The sequence below is a fragment of the Psammomys obesus genome, unplaced genomic scaffold (assembly GCF_907164565.1).
Source record: "Psammomys obesus unplaced genomic scaffold, mPsaObe1.curated_primary_1811, whole genome shotgun sequence".
Classification (NCBI taxonomy): Eukaryota; Metazoa; Chordata; class Mammalia; order Rodentia; family Muridae; genus Psammomys; species Psammomys obesus.
The window spans coordinates 49,319,959-49,333,776 of NW_026585895.1; positions in this window are offsets into that span (position 1 = coordinate 49,319,959).

Genomic DNA, 13,818 nt, shown 5'->3' on the forward strand with positions numbered 1-13,818 from the left:
GAGTGTTTCCACAAATAAATAACAAATTAAAAACAGGGTGATTGCACTTTAATTGTTAAGGTGACAAAACCTAGAATCACCCTGGAAGAGTCTTGATAAGGGCTTGTCAGCACTGCATTAGCTTGGGGGCGTTTCTGAGACGGCTGTCTTGTTTATTGACATCGGAAGACACGGCCCAGATCATCATCACTAGCATGAGAGGAGAAAGCTAGCTGAGAACAAGTGAGCAAGCGGGTGAGCATGTATGCATTCGTTTCTCTCTGCGCTCGACTGTGGGTGTGATATGACCCCCTTCCACTTCCTGCCTTGACTTCCCCTCAGTGATGGACTGGAATCTGGATCTGTGAGACCGATCAGCCCTTTTCTCCCATGTGTATTTGTCACAGTACCTGAAACGAACCTAGAGTCCCGGGACTGTGACTCCGTCGGCAGAGTACGTACCTAGCACACCGGGTGTGCTCCACCCCAGCACCGAATCAAACCGGAAGTGGTGACATATGCCTGCGATCCCAGCGCTCCGTGTAGGCAGGTAGATCACAATGTCAAGCTTATCTTTGCAGGTCTGAGGCTAGCCTGAGTACATGAGACTCTGTCTCCCAGACAAAAGGAGATGCCAGGCTGGTGGCAGGCTGGTGGTGGCCTGCTCTTTTAAATTTTTATCCCAGCTCTCTGTAAGGGCTTAGGTTGCTCAACAGGATTTCATCTTTCCTTCTTTCATTTTCCATACTGTCTCAATGTTTTCCATAATGAGTATGTGTTACTCTGAAAATCAGAAGGAGCAATTAAGTTATTTTCATTTGCAAGATTTAAAAAAATGGGAAGGGGTGGAGAGATGGCTCACCAGTTAAGAGCACTGGCTGCTCTTCCAGAGAACCAAGGTTCAACTCCCAACACCCACATTGTAGCTCTCAACTGTCTATAACTCCAGGCTTAGGAGTCCTGACACTCTTGTACAGACACACACACAGGCAAAACACCAATGCACACAAAATAAAATAATAATAATAATAAGCTGGGTTTTTTGTTTTTGTTGATATACAAAGGATGGCTAAGTTTGGAGAGCTTCTGGGCTGAAAGAGATGGCTTTGTGGCTAAGAGCTCTGGCTGCTCTTCCAGAAGACCTGGATTCAATTCCCAGCAACCACATAGCAGCTCATAACTGTCTGTAACTCCTGTTACAGGGAATCAGACACCTTCAGTAGGCATACATGCAGGCAGAACACCAATGCACAGAAGTTTGAAGAGCATCTAAAAAGGAAGCAGGAGCTACTTAGAGCAGAACCCAGGAAAAGTGTTATTTGGATGAGTGGCACACCTCGATCCTCTGCTTCCAGACTCAACACCGAAGGGCAAGCAGCCAGAGCAGGAGATGGAGCCATAAAGTAACACACCTGATGCCAGGTGTTGTAGCTCCCAGCAACAGTCAGTGGGCAGAGGCAGGAAGATCAGGAGTTCAATGTTATCCTTGGCTACACTGAATTCAAAGCCAGGCTGGCCTACTGAGATCGTGTCTCAAAAAACCAAACGTGATTCTAGGAGAGCCAGGACTACATTAGAGAAGCCCTGTCTCAAAAAATGAAAACAAAAATAACACACATGCATACACACACACACAACCAAACAACAACCGCAACAAAAAACCCAAACATGTTTTACAGGTGGGAGGAGGAAGCCAGGAAAGTGGGAAGCAGAGGGAACAGGGATGGCTTGCCGAGTGCCTCTTCATTCTGGCGTCTTGCTGAAGCCTCATCAGTGTTGGCTAGGACGGCAGCATCATTATCTTTCTTCTGCATTGGTGTGTGTGTGTGTGTGTGTGTGTGTGTGTGTGTGTCTGTCTGTGTTTCTGTCTCCCTGTCTTTCTGTGTGTGGTATGTATTTGTGTGTAGAGGCTAGAAGCTGATGTCTGATGTCTTTCTCAGCTGCTCTCCACCTTATATTGAGGCACGCTGTTTCTCTTGAACTCAAGAGTTCAGCAATTTGGCTACTCGAAACCAGCCACAGCGTGCCCCTGTTTTAGCCTCCTAAGTGTTGGGGTTCTGGGACAGGCTGCTGCAGTCTAATGCATATACACTGGGGATCCAAACTTGGGCTCTCACAATTGCTTAGCAAAGCACTTTATCCAATGAACCATTGGGGTTTGCTTGCCTCATGTCTGATGTCTGGAAGGGAGAAGTGGCAGAGTGGGTTTCACACCTGGCTAACTCAGATTCCCGAACCCACAAGTGTCAGCATTTGACCATGCCTGCAGCTATGCTACCCATGATGGGAGGGCAGCTTGTCCTCTAAGGCACTGGCTGGTGGCCACGTGCTGGTGCAGGGGTGAGGACTTACCTTCTTGAAGACTGCCAGCCTGACAGCTGCAAGCAGCCACCAGGGCTTCTCTAATGGAGTCCTGAGACAGTCTGCAGTAGTGACAGTTGAGCCCGGAGATAGCAGGGTACGTCAGGATCCAGTGTGACAGAAGGGACAAGCCACCACCAAACCTGTAATCCTCTGATTTCTTTGTGGCTGTAGCATTTAACTCCTGCGTCTCCAAGCTGAGTTAGGCCAGTGGGGTCCCTGTCCACTGAAGGGAGGGAACAGCCACCCACCTTGAACTATTGAAGTCTGAGAGTTATCTGCCTCTTAAAAAAAAAACAACAACTACATCTTATTTATTTGTTTATCTATTTATTATGCATGTAGGTGTGTGGGCGTTTGCGCCATGGGTTTGGGCCATGGTGCATGTGTGAATGTTGGAGGGCTACCTCTGGAGGTTAGTGTTGGTCCTGGGGACTTGAACTAAGTTGTCACGCTTGGTGTCAGTCACCTTTACCCACTGAGTCATCTCTTCAAGCTCCCACTTCTGCTTTTAGCACGAACCTTACCTCAACTTCTTTCCCTGGAGACCAAGAAGGGTCTTGGCCTGCCAACAATGATGACAATGATGAAAATGATGATCAGCAGGGTCTTATGTAGCTCATGCTGGCCTTAAACTCAGGACGACCCTCAACTCTTGAAACACTTCCTGGCACCTTCCCAAATGCTAGGATCCCAGGCACGCACCACCATGTCTAGCCAGGAGGAATCTTTGACAAAGAAATCTGGTAAGGTATCTGTTGGTCTTAGTCTTTTTATGGTTCCCTATTGTCCTCTGGCTGAAGCCAAGGTCATGACCTCAGCCTGCACTGCCTTCTGACAGTGCCTTGTAGCATGTCCCCAGTCCTTCCCTTTAGGTTTGTCACACAGATCTCATTTTAGGGGGTGGGGAGGGCTCTAACTAGCCTTACCTCAGGACTTTTAATATGTAGGGATTTTTTTGGGGGGGTTGTTTGTTTTTGTTGTTGTTTTGGTTGTTTGTTTTCTGGTTGGTTTGGTTTTGGTTTTTTGAGACAGGTTTCTCTGTGGAGCTCTAGCTGTCCTGGAACCCACTGTGTAGATTATATGTACTTTTTATCCATCGGGCCTCAGCTTCTGCCCATACCTTGGGCTGGCCAGGTTTTCATCTTTCAGACTTCCGCTTAGTTCACCCTAGTCTGCAAAAGGAAGTCAAGGCATACTGCTTTAGGTCCATGCAACCCTTCTACCCCTCGTACTTGACTCCCCATGGCAGGGGGTGGGGGAGTGAGGGGGTACAGAGCCCACCTTGGTGAATTCTCATAGTATCCACAGATGGCTGACCAAACTCTAGAGATGAGGAAACCAACTGAAGTTTGTTTTTTTCTTATTTTGAGTCCCAAGGATTGAACTAGGATTTGAACCTAGTCTGTCCAAACGTCATGGGTACCAGACAGCCTCTAGGAGATGGAGGAGACTCTAGCAGCCTCATGAGACAGATAGGGAAACTGAGGCAACTGGGCATGAACTCCCCAATGTCCTGTAGACCTGTGCTTGTCCCTCAAAGAGACCCTCCCTCTTTTGAGCATAGCCGATTCTCCCGATGAGAGCCCGTTCTTGGTGGTACAGAGGCCCAGGAGGGAGGCCGTACCTCAGTTGGGACAGGCTCCTTCCCACAGGCTGGGCTGCTACTAGGACAGAAGGCTCCTTCCAGAAATACCCAGGGCTGACTCTGAGGCCCCTCCCAACCCACTCTGCCCCCAGCCCCAAGCAGCTGCTGAGCACAATTAGCCAACAAGTGGCTGTTTTGTGGAGTTGGTGCTGATGTGTTCTGAGTGGCTCTCTGAGTGGGAAACGGGGGGAGAAGAGGCCAGCAGACAAAGCAGGGTGAGTGCATTAGGCTTCATCACTCCGCACATGGCTGACATCACTGTTTTAAATAAGTTCTGTTTGGCCCTGGAGGAGGATAAAGGCACAAGAGGGAGAGAGTGCAGGCTGCCAGACCGTGCTTGCTTGCTCTTGCTGGTTTGCACACACACACACACACACACACACACACACACACACACACATACACAAACACACACACACACACCATCCAGTCTAGAGTGGTAACATAATGGCCAGAGACATTGGAGCAAACTGTCCGACAGATGGGGCCGGCCCTGCTTCAACAGGAGGCTCCGGCTACAGATAAAAGTCTTCAGGTGAAATAGGATGTCTGAATTAGCCAACTATTGTTTGGTGAGAGGGTAATGCGTCTGCCTCCTCCTAATGGCTGCCCAGTTGCCAGAGAATGAAACCACTTGGATGGCACAGACATCCAAGGACAAAAATCACCCAGAGAAATGACAGAGGGGGCCCTCTACCCTGGGCTTGGACAAAGAGACCTGTCTCCTCATCCTCTTGCTCTCAGGGCTCCTGCTGCAGGTTTGGTAAGAAGTAAATGGAAGCTGCCTATGCAGAGGTGCCCCAGAGGAGGGAGACAGCAGCGGAGAGGCTGTGACATGAGGGGGACAGTCAGGACAGGAGGAGAAGCAGCTTTGTCATGGGCCTCAGATCAGCCTAACCTCCCTGCTCAGCCCCCTCCCCTTCTCCCCAGGCTTTGGCTTCCTTAAAAAGAGATTTAGTTCCAGGCTGTGGCGGCACACACCTGCAATGCTAGCACACAGGAGGCAGGGGCAAAAGTTTGTTTGCCATTAGTTTGGAGGCCAGTCTGTGCCACATAGGGATCTCCACGACATCCTGCCTCAAAGAAAAGTCAAGGCTGAGCATGTGGCCCAACCTCATCTACACAGTGAGCTCCAGGCAAGCCAAGGCTGCAGAGTGAGACCCTGTCTCGAAAACAAACAAAAAGTCCATAAGTAAATAAACAGAAAAGGTCCATCAATCTCTCTGTCTTTGGTCCATTAGCCCACCTATCCATCCAGCCATATATCCGTATATACCCACTCATGTATCCATATAATTTTTCCCCATCTATCTATTCCTCATCCACTCCCTCATCTCCCCACCTACCCATCCATTCTGCCCACTCTTCCATTTCTTCATCTTTCCATGTATTCACCCATTGCTTGTCCTTGCTCTGTGGTGAGTTATCTTTCCAGATGCTTCCACTTCCCATCTTTGCTGGTGGAATGTGAAGTACTTTAAAAGCCTCTCTTCTTTAATGATGTGTTTTTATTTTACTTTATTAAAATTTAAAAACTTCTGAAGTTTATTTTGTGTGTACGAGTGGTTTTGCCCATGTCTATGTACTGTGCATGCCTTGTGCTCTCAGAGGTCAGAAAAGGCCCAGCAGATCCCCTAGAACTGGAATTATGGATGGCTCTGAGTCTCCATGTGAGCACTGGGAGTTGAACCCCAGTCTTCTGCAAGAGCAATGAGTGATCTTAACTGCTGAGCTATCTCTCCAGCCCTTAACTTAAGTGTGTGTGTGTGTGTGTGTGTGTGTGTGTGTGTGTGTGTGTACATGAAGGGGAGAGTCAGTCACATGTACACAGGTGCTAACAAAGGCCAGAAGAGGGTGTTGAACCCTCTGGAGCTGGAGTTACAAGTGGTTGTAAGCCACTTAACATGGGTGCAGGGAACCAAACCCTGGTCCTCTGCAAGAGCAGCAAGCTCTCTTAACCAACTCTCAAGGCCCTTCTTGCATGCTACCCCCTGTGGTACTTCTTCAAGTTGGCTCATCCCGGATTTTTTGAACATTCAATTTAATACACATCTTCTGAGCACTGATTATGAGTCAGGCATTATCCTGAGCATTCTGAGGTGACCAGTTGGCTTATGGGGTAATTACAGGATGCTCAAAGAAGAGACAACAAACAGCAACAAAAAAATCCCAGAAAGAATCGCTGAGTGGTGGTAGCCTGTGCGCATGCAAAGCCACATAAACCTGCCGCATCCCCTGAGGAAGTTGGAGGGAAAACTCCTGAAGGAACAGCTGCTGTCGGGGTGGGCAGGACAAGGTGCCCTGGTCTTCTAGTTTGACTTCTGTAGCTGTGACAAAACATCAAACAACATAGAGTAGAGAAGAGTTGAGTTGACTTATAGATCACTGCTCATCACTGAGGAAAGTCAAGGTGGGAACTTGAAGGCAGGCTTGCTTATTGTCCCACACAACGGTCAGTACCTCAGACTACAGACAATGGTCCATGGAATGATCCACAGACAGTATCCATGGAAGATTCTGCTTGCTGTCTGGCTCTCAGCCTGGCTTGTACTCAGCTAGCTTCCTTATACTTACTTATGGGACCATCTGCCTAGGGATGGTGCCGCCCACAGTGGGCTGGGTCCTCCTACACTAATAATCAAAATGGTTTTTCACAGATATGATCACAGGCCAGTCCTATCTAGGCAAAACCTCAGTTGAGGCATGTTGTGCTTGTTTTTAAACTCTATTTTATTTGGGGTGTTTAGGCCTCTGCCTTCCAATCCTCCAACCTTAGGTAGGAGAGAGAAGGTTAGTGGGAAGAGGGGCACTGACCTCTTTACTTCTTTGTATGGTTAGGGTTGATGGGCTTTTTTGGGGCTATACCAGTTCTCTGTCAACAGCAAACTCAGCAAGCAATTCTCCTCCAAGCTGCTGCGTTGAAATGTTTCTCTTCATCTGTCTCCAAGCCACCCCACCATCTGTCTCTGATCTCTCCAAACTGCCACACCCTCTTCTTCTGGGCTCTCATGTTTATATCCTTGAGTCCTAGGCCACGCCCACATGTGCAGGTGACATGCATAGAAGTCAGCTAGATCCAGGCTCACACCCATCCCCACTGACTCCCCCTTGGGAACCCATCTCAGTTCCCAGGCCTGGCCCAGGATTTTTTTCCTGGTCTCTAATATCTACACTGGATACTTGGGATCATCTCTGTTTAGTAGGCAGCCGGGTCCACGATGACTTGACATTACAACCCGGATCTTCTGGTCCTTCTAGCCACAGTTCTGCTTTCCACCCCTAAGGCTCAGTCTGATGTGCCCCCATGTCTTCACTGCCCAGCCTCCTTTCTCAATCAGCATCCCACATCTGAATGTCCATTATCAGCCCTACCTCCCAGCTACGGCTCTCTGGAGAGCCCCAGTGGCCTCGCCTCACTGAGACTCCTGCATGATGAGGGATCTCTTCTCCATCCTCCACAGGGGCCAACGGAGGCTCTAGCCACCATCTCTGCCCACCGGAATGGCTGCATATGCTCACTGGGATACCGCCATTTCCCCCTCCATGAACAGACCCTCTGACCCTGCAGAGATAAGCAGGGCTGAGCAGAACAGGGTGGCAAGGAGGGACCGGAACCCCTGGCCACCTGTGCACACTGCAACTGGAGGTGGTAGCTCACACCTGCAATCCCAGTACTCAGGGGTCTGAGGCAGGAGGATTACAAGATCCAGGCCTAAGGGAGACAGAGGGGTGTCACAAGGAACCTATACCCCTTCCAAGCAGTAGCTAGTAGCTATGGCCTGCCTAAAGCTTTTCATAAGTGAGTGGGGTTAGGGGAGCAGGGGGTTTTCTCCTCCAGGTGCCAAGCCTGACACAGATGCTGAGGTCTAAGCTGTTTTGTCAGACAACATGAGTTCATCCCAGATTTATAGATGAGGGTCTTGCTTGAAGTTATGCTGGCAGGAAGAGCCAGAGCCAGAAGGTAAACTCAGGTCAGAGAGGCCTGGGGGCCAGTAGGTCTCCTCATCTCACCACCCCACAAGGGAAGCAGCACACACATCTGCTTTGTACATGTCAGCCAAGCACTCTGCCAGCTGAGCTACATCGCCAACACCAATTTGTTGGTGTTTTGAAACAGGATCTCATATAACCTAGCTAACCTTGAAATCACTGTGTAGCCCAAGCTGGCCTCGAAATTCTAATCCTCAGGAACTTTACATCCTGAGTGCTGAGTCTGATGTTAATTTTTGGCGATCACCATCTACTCTTCCTCCCTCCCCTAATTTTCTTCTCTCCCTTCCTTTCTTTTTTATGTTTTTGTTTGTTTTATTTATCTCTGGTTCTCTGTCTTTAGGATAAAGACTTTAAAGCAATGAGATAACCCCTGTCCAGCAGGCCCTGGTTTTTATACAGACCTCCTACACACACACACACACACACACACACACACACACACACACACACACATTTCTTCCTGTAGGAGGTTCCATCACTAGTACCCTTAGCATTGCCTTCCAGGATCCTGTTGAAGCACAGATGGTAGTCAGCAGGTCTGGGGGCCTGTTCTGGTGACCCCATGTCCTGGTGACCCTGTTCTTCCATGTACTTTGCTAGGAACCTAGAAACCATCAAGGCATCCTGCTCTTCCTACGGGCCAGGACTGGCGTGGGGCCATGAAAGATTCACTAGGCCAATTTAGGATGATGGAGGCTTTGGGGGGGTCTTCATTCTGGTTAATCATTTTCCTAAACTAAAGGTGACTGGTCCCTTTAGTGGTGAGGCAGGGTCTGGGCTTAGGGCACACCGGAGCCGGGGTTCCACCATGAGGCTCTGGTTTCTGTGGAAGGTAGGCAAGGTTCTTACTCCGATGGCCCACTGTGGTCCTGCCCATTGGGATGACGACAACAACGATGACAAAATGACTCTCCAAGACTCCAACAGCACCTCGGATACCACGGTGCTCTCCAAGGCTTGTCACCCCTCACCTTCTCCCTTGAACACAGATGCATAAATCAAGGAGCTTGTTGTGGAAAAACTAGAGACCTCTTGAACTTTCTCTGTGGAGTGAGTCACCCACCAGCCTTGGTTTCCCCTTCTGAACCCCAGGTTTTTTTTCCCAGGCTTGTGTTTCTGGACAGCAGTGGGCAAGCCCTGGGGACATCTGAGGCTGCCTGTGCAGGAGGCTCCCAGCTTGTGGCTGTGGCGATTTCTGGTGCAGGAGGGAGGCGTCACCGCTGTCCCACCCGGCCCACATGGGGCTGTTTTCATGGGACCATCGATCCAGCTAACCCAGGGAGATGTGTTACATCTCTGGGGTCAGGGGTCCCGAAACCCAGCTGGTAAACTGCCTGGGGCCTGTGTTTAAGAGCTGGGCCCCATGTTTTGGCTCCTAGAGGCTGGGGAAAACTTGCTGAAGTTTGATATGGCTCTGGGGGCCAGTGAGAGGCAAAGGGCTCCTGCCCAGGGACGGACAAATAGATCGATGGGAAACTGCCATGACCTCCTGACCTTGGAGATGGCTTCAAACCACATGGTTAACGTGGCCTAGTAAATCTGGGATGGATCTTCCTCCCCTGGGACATTGGTGACTGTGAGGACAGACAGAGGATGTCAGGCAAGATCTTCTCTATTCTGACCCTTTCCTAGGGTGGGACAAGGACGAAGGGAGAAGTTCTTTCCTGGTGGCTACTGTCCTCTCAGGACCTGAGGAGCCTCTTGGGGTGTGGCACATTAAGACCAGGTGACCCCGGTTCCAGCCCAGCTCTGCCTTGACTAGCCTTTTCTTTAAGCCTTGGCTCCCCCATGTATACCCTGACTGGCACTCCCCAGCGTGCACCAGGCATCTGGCGGCTCTCAGAAATGAGTGAGCAGCAGGGGCGCCCCCGCCGTGATAAATGGACACTTTTCATGGCGTCAGGGAAATGTGGGCATGCGTGGAGCCCTGGGTTCCAGCACTGCGTTAGGAACAGGCGCAGTGCCCCATGCCTGTAATTTCAACACCTGGGAGAGAGAGGCAGGAAGATCAGAAGATCAGAAGTCAGGCTTCTGGCAAGATGGCTTGGTAGGTAAACATGTTAGTCTCGAAAGCCTGAGGAACTGAGTTTGACCCTCAGAACCCAGGGTAGAAAGGGAGAACCGACTCCTAGCATTGTCCTCAGACCCGCCCCCGCCCCATCCTCTCACATACAATAATAATAAATAGCATGAAAACTTTAACAGCAGTTTAAGGGCATCCTAGCCACGTCGTCAGTTCAAGATCAGCCCTGTAAATTCTGTTGATAGAAAATTTACCATCATAACCAAAAAAGAAAAAAAAAATTGGAGAAAGGATCTAGTGTATTCCAGGCTGGTCTGACATTTGATGCATAGCTGAGACTGACTTTGAACTCCTGATCCTCCTGCTGCATCTTTCCAAGTGCTGGGACTACATAGACATTTTACAATAATTTTGTTTTGTGTGTACGGGTGTTTTGCCTGCATGTATGTCTGTGCACCGCATGCAGAGATCAGAAGAGGGCTTCAGATTCCCTGGGACTGAAGTTACAGGCAGTTTTAAGTGGCCACGTGAGTGACGGGTCTCTCCAACTCCAAGTGGCTGTGGCTATTATCTCACAGATATTTTACTCTCCTAACTCTACCCTCTGACTGTAGGAACGGAACTGATGTGGGGCTCTGAACACACACCTTCTGTAGATCTGGCGAGCTAGAACCCCCAGAGGTCAGGGCCTGGGCTTGGTGACCAGGCATCCTCAGCAGAGCCCTGCTTCTGCCTCACAGCTGGGCAGCCCCAGGAAGGTGCTTTAGCTTCTCTGTGCCTCTATGACTATACCTGTGCCAGAGACCAGTCAATACTCTCTGCCCCGGCGGCTCTGCAGGGACTTCAGATAATTCAGCAGGGACACCATTATGGTGTTGTCCACATGAGTGGGGTGGAGCAGGGTGACCAGAAGACCCAACTTCCCATGACCCCAGAAAGAGGTTGCTGTAGTGTCATGAACCTTCAGGGCATTTTCTTCTTGCTTTCCTTTCTCTCTGCTTTCTTCAGAGCATCTTTTCCATTGGCAAGGTGAGCCTACCTCCACAAACAATGTCTTCCTGATGTTTCCCAGGACAGAGACAGAAAGCAGTTCAGGAGATCCCGTTACAGGAATCCTGGCTCTACCTGCCTGCTGCTACATGGGATAGAGGCTACACAAAGGGGCATGTCACTGGTCATTGCGATCAAGTGACCAGATGGTGGGGGTGGGGCCTGAGGGCACCTGTGTAGCTTCTCTTGTCTTCCTCCGTAGGGGGCTTGGACTGCCCCCCCACGCAGGGTATGGCTTTGTCCCAGCTTTTCTGTCTGTTGCCCCAGAAGTCAGGGCCTTGCCTGCTGCCTGCCCTGTGGGCCAGCCCCAGCCATTGGCTTCCCAGCGATCTGACCTGAGACACACATAAAGCCTCTTTTCAGAGTCCGGTGTAGGCTACCCTGGGGGAGGGGGTGCTGGGGAGGGGCATTGGGGGGTCCTCAGAACTGCCAGACAAAGCTGCCTTGTTGAGAGGGCCTGGAGAAGCAGGGACCCCACTCTCTGGGAGACCTTTCCCCTTAGGGGCTCACCAGGGTGCACGGGGCCAGCTGCTTCAGGAGCAAGGCCATTAGCCTTACTGAGCCCTGAGCCCCAGGCACATGAGGGCGGGGCAGGGGGGGCTCAGGGCCCTGGGACCCTGAGTGGCAGGACTCCTAGGCTCCTGAGCTAGTGTCTGGGGACGGCTTTCCTTGGCTAGCAGAAGCATCCCTGGCTTCCTTCTTTTTGGAGTAAACCTAGAGTCTCGCTCCCATGCCTGTGGTCTCTCTCCTGAACCATTGTTCAATTTAGCTCCTGGGGCTTTCAGCCTCTGAACATGCTGATTCCCTCCCCCCCCCCTTCCAGACAGGGCCTCGGCCCTGGATGGCCTGGAACTCAATATGTAGACAACACAGCCAGTGGGAAAAACAGCAGGCCCCGGGGCCTTCCGAAGCTATTTCCCAGAACTTGCCAGAACACAGAATCTATAGCATGCCACACTGGGACCGCCTCCACATAGTTAAAGGGGCCCCATCTCCCAAGCTGGGTCCATTACCATGTCACACTCTCTGTTGGGGTTGCCCCTGGCGTGTGATATCCCAGGTGATCTGTCATTATGAGTAGGGTCTGGCAGGATGACAGAGTGGAGCAGAAGTGAAAAGAAACAGAGCGTGAGTCTCACCAGGGAAGGACTAATGGCCGGTGCCCTGGCAACTCTCCAGCTCAGGCAAGGGTGGGGCCAGTGGCCAGCGGCCGGTGGCAAAGGCCGCCTGTTCACAGCTTTCTTATTCTTTAACTAGTGGTCTGTGGGTTCCTGTGAGCCCTTGTGTGGGAGGGGAGGGACATTAATGTCACGATTAGTCACAGTTCATGCTTGATCTCCTCTCAGGATCTGGGTGCAAGAGAGAAGGCGCGTGTGTGGCCTGCTGGCTGTGGAGTCAGTCATTCTCACGAGGCAGGCCACAGATTTACCCTGCTTTAAGCTGTCTGTCTGCACCTTTCAGCCTAGGCAAGCCCGTAGATCCAGCACTGTACTGGGCCCATTTTACAGATGGGAAGAGTGAGTTTGGGCCAGCAAAGATGCAGTTGCTCCAGTTCTGCCTAGGTCCTAACCAGGGACTCCTCACTGGTGGCTCTACCGCTTGTCTGTGGCTCCTTAGAGATGGGTAAACATGGCTTACAGGCTGGGGTGGGGGTGTGGGCAGGGGTGGGAGACGCTACCTTCATGGACCCCAGCTGCCCTCTGGATTCTAGTCACACCTGCAGGTGTGCACCTGCCTTGGCCCTTGATCCTGCCCACTAGGCGACCACCTCCCTGAGGCCCACTGGCCTCCAGCCCGCCAGTCCCCTGCGACTCTAGAGCCACATGTAAACAGATGGGTTGACCTCGCTGACCATCCAGGTTCTCACTCTGCAGGTACTTACAAACCTTTAGGATCTGAGAAAAAAAAAAAAAAAAAAAAGGCTGTTTTACCTGTTTCAAGACAAACTAAGTCCTAGCCCTTTGTTTCATATTTGGATAAACTGAGGCCCAGAATGGTTGAGGGTCCTTCCTGCCGTCATACAGTAAGCCCATGGCAGCCCAGTTCAATAGCTTCCCTCTGACTTCAATAGGTGTCTGGGAGTTTGACAACCAAAGGCTGAGGTCCTCCAAGCTCTGAGATGTCCCTGCGCTGTTGGGGCTGCTATCCTAGGCCCAGGGCCAGCTACTCAGTTTGCAACTGTGCAGTGGATCTTCCTTTAAGAGAGAAACAGGGTCTGAGGCCATCGGGCATGAGGAAGATGGGTCAGCTTCCCCCCAACCCGCTGTTCTGCAGAGAAGGAGGGTGCAGTCCCTACCACGTGGGGAGGTGCCGATATTAGGAAGTGGCTAGGGACAGTGGATGGCACTGTCTTGGCAATCTGAAGAGTGGCATTCTCTCTCCCTCTCTTTCTCTCTCTCTCCCTTTCCTTCTTCCTTTCCCCCTTCCTCTCTCCCTCCCTTCTTCCCTCTTCTCTATATAGCCTTGGCTGTCCTGTGCCTCAATATGCAGACCAGGCTGGATTTGAACTCACAAAGATCTGCCTGCCTCTGCCTCTCCAGTGCTGGGATTAAAGGTATGGGCTTTTTGATCCTGCTGAGTGGGGAAAAAGCTAGCCTCAGTTTCCCTGGCTGTGGTTGGAAGGGTGAGTCTGAATCATCTCTGAAGCTTTGTACCTGGAGGGTCCGGGTGGATGCCAGCACGCAGAGAGGCCACTGTGGCTTTAAAAGTGCTGGGACCACCCCAGTCACAGCAGTGAGGCGCTGAGCCTGCTGGCGCACAGGCC